Raw genomic sequence first — 3,589 nt, 5'->3', positions numbered from 1 at the left:
AAAAATATTTAAAGATATTACTAGTATTAACTGCATATGAAATTATAATTATGACTTTTGCCAGCAATTAAGGCAGGTAAAGGATGGGGCACCTCCCATGTTATTTTATTTTGTTAGCGCATAATTTGTCAGTTTTATTCTCTGATTAAATATAATCATTTGAATTACTTCAGAATATTTAATATAAAATGTTTAACTCATACTGACTTTGTATGAAAAGGGTTTGAGGGCAACCCCCCCCCCCAAAAAAAAACAGCCCCTGCTTAGCAATGGCTCTAACCATTGCTAATAATGACATTTATTATTTTATTAACAAGTACAATTAGTGATAAATAGACCACTTAAAACTCACATAATTTTTGTTATATCCCCTATAGTTCCACAGTCCACATTTTCTTAAGAAAACTTCTTATCTTAAATGATACACAGATTTCCAGTAAGTGAATCTGTACCAATCCAATCAAAAGTCTGTATCATTCACATCGTGGGGAAAAAAGTGATAATGTTCATTACAAATTTTATAGACACTTATTTGTAAAGCTAGTAGTTAGTTGGAAAATTAGCTATCGCCAACTCATATTCTGTTGGTGAAAATAAAACATCTCTTAGAATTTTAGAACAAAAAATAGACTGTCATATGGAAAAAGAAGTTGGAGCTTAGACGCAGCTTAGCGATCACCATAGAAATGATAGCCACGTCCATATCCTCTGCATGAGCGTTGCGGTATACAGTCTCTTACGATGTTTTATTTAATTATCTATTTTAATTTATCTTGGCCACTGAGATAATGCTATCTCTATCTAATATTCTGTTTCCACCATAATCATAGATTCCTTTCACCAGATAGATAAAGGGGATCTCACGTTGTGGTCTGCTAGAGGCTAAGTTGGCCTTCAGATTGTAGTTTCATAAACATATTTACAAAAAGTGCCTTTTGACTCTGAAAGTAGATGTATTGCATCTATATCTCCTTGTTTCCCTTTAATCTGAAAATTAATTTTTAATTCACTGGCTTTTAAAAAATTTCTGATCTTGCTATTTAAAAAAATATGGACTCTTTACTTTGGAGACTATTTCTCATTTTGGGTTTACTCTATGAGTCTCCACTAGAAGGAGATGAGACGTGTCTGTTAGGAGTAACACTGGTATCCCTCTTAGTGCATCATAGCAAGACGCAGTTGGTGTCAGTGTATCCTAGTGGCCAGATCATTAGCTAATTAAGGCAATATCTGCCAGACTTCTCCACTGTGAAACTTTTATCATCCCTTTGTAATAAATATGTTGTGAGAAGAAATCTTGAGAGTATGTAACTAATGTTTATCATCATCAAACATTACACACTAGTATTAATATCATTGATTCTTAACTTCATTATCCCTTCAATATTTACTGGTTGTTACTTGGTTGTAAGAAAATAATTTTATTTATCCCTAATTTTTTGTATTCATTTATACCAGCATGAACTCATGTATTTTTTTATTCAATAGCTATAATCCATACCATTATTAGTTATTTTAATGTTTCAACTGCAAAAGGCAATTTGAAGTGCTGCAAAATCAGCAGTGATTACAAGACCGTCCTTGCCCACGGTAGAGACCAGATGGGTCCCTGGATAGTTTCAACATTACCGCTTAAAGAATATTATTTACTGGTCTCCATGGTGGAGATGCTGACGGAAGTGCCTGTTTGCTCTCTCCTAGGGTAGCTCTTGGCATTTTAGATGATGTCCTGAAATGAAAAGCTCCCACTCCCAAAATTCTAATTCAGTGTCTGTTTTGAAGTCTGCAGAAATAAATGTTCTTACAAGAACATCATTACTTAGTAAGAAAGGCTTCCTGAGATTTAGGTAACCCAGGAACGGCATTCAGAAAAAACTGCTCAGTCATAACGTCTACCTCACTGCAGTATGACCACCACAGACCCACAGTGGGGGAACTATCAGCACTTCTACGATTCATTCATGAATGGTTGGATTTGAGGAAGCTGAATGGAAGAGGGGGAGCCATTTTGACATTCAGCTGATTTAAATAACATTTTAAAACATCAGCCATAAGTTGCAAATCAATAATCTTTTGACCAACCAACATTTTCTGAACCTCTCCCTAGTATTAGAATGGATTCAGGAACTATACACATCTTTTTTTATTCCCCTAAATATTTGCTTGTGTAGTAATAGTCTTCAAGAAGATTTCAATTACAAACAATGTTTTAAGGCCATTATTGTAACAAAACCATGCGTGCCTGTTACTGGTGGTGGCATGTGCTCTAAGGCAGTGTGTTTGATGCTGGATATTCATTGTGAGGTCACGGCTTCTACTTCTAGCTCCTGCTCCCGATGCAGCGGTCCTTCACTCTGGGGCTCAACCATCTCATCCCGTCTATCAGGAATTCCTGTGCAGTCCTGTGTGGTTGTGTGCGCGCCGATGTGCTGTTAACAAAGAAAAGTATCGAATCATTCATAAAAGTTAAAAACCAATGTTGGGGGGGGGGGGGCGGGTACCAGTACAGATTGAACCGGATTGACCATCAGCTGACTGGGAATTGCTGAAACGGAGTGATGAGTACCTGGAAATCCATTATATTTGCTATTCTAATTTGGCACTGATTGAAGTTCTTATAATTAAAAAACTATTTTAAAAAAACATTTGCTACAGAAAAGTGATTACACACCCATTTCACATGTTTTCTCATTTGGAGACATTAAAGCTAAAGGATCATGTTTAATGATTGCCTCCCCAGACCACATTATTAACATGGAGGAAAAATAGTAAACTTTAATCACCCGTAATGTCCTACCTATGTCATGGTCAATGCATGTATGTTTAATAGGCAAAATGATAACATCAGTCTATTGAACTGCCAATTATGAGGGGTCCTCATAGTGCTGAGGAAACGTGGTCTGAGCCCACCTGAAGTCCCAGCTTCATCACGAGATGCTTTTGTGATATTTGGCCAATTCATCAAACCTGAGTTTCACTTTCTGTGTAGATGAAATGCTGACAATACATGTTCTCAGAAAATATAGGTATAGTAATGGTAAAATATACATATATGTGTGTAAGTTTCTTAAGTATCTGTAAGAGCATTTATTTGTGATTCAAACCTCTCCTGATACAATTATGTATAATGAAAGTACTAATACATATTAAGAATAAGAAATAATCTCATTTTTAAATTCTTCCACACTGTTTCACAAATTATCTTCAATTGGGTCTGGGCCCTTCACCATGATTTTAGGCCTCTGTGGACTCCTCTGCTCCACCAGGAAACAGAAGACCAAGTTTTACTCGTTTGTCACTCTCTCAGTGAGGGGAGCAAGTGCACAGGTTAAGGGACCTGTATCTATCATAAAACTCTGCCCCTGTGAACTGAACCTGTTATGAGACCAAGTCCTCACAGCACCACACTCACCTGTGACCCTCTTTTGATACTCAGAAAAAGAAAAAAAAATGTCATTACCTTGAAATAGCACTGAATGATCCTCTTTCCTCCCAGACTCTGAAATGCAAAGCACAGTCCAGCACTCTTTATGAAATTCACAAAGACATCTAGGACCCCGTAGAAGTGGTACAGGTTAGAATTAGTGAC

This window comes from Desmodus rotundus, chromosome 10 (genome assembly GCF_022682495.2).
Source record: "Desmodus rotundus isolate HL8 chromosome 10, HLdesRot8A.1, whole genome shotgun sequence".
Classification (NCBI taxonomy): Eukaryota; Metazoa; Chordata; class Mammalia; order Chiroptera; family Phyllostomidae; genus Desmodus; species Desmodus rotundus.
This window is presented reverse-complemented; position numbering follows the sequence as displayed.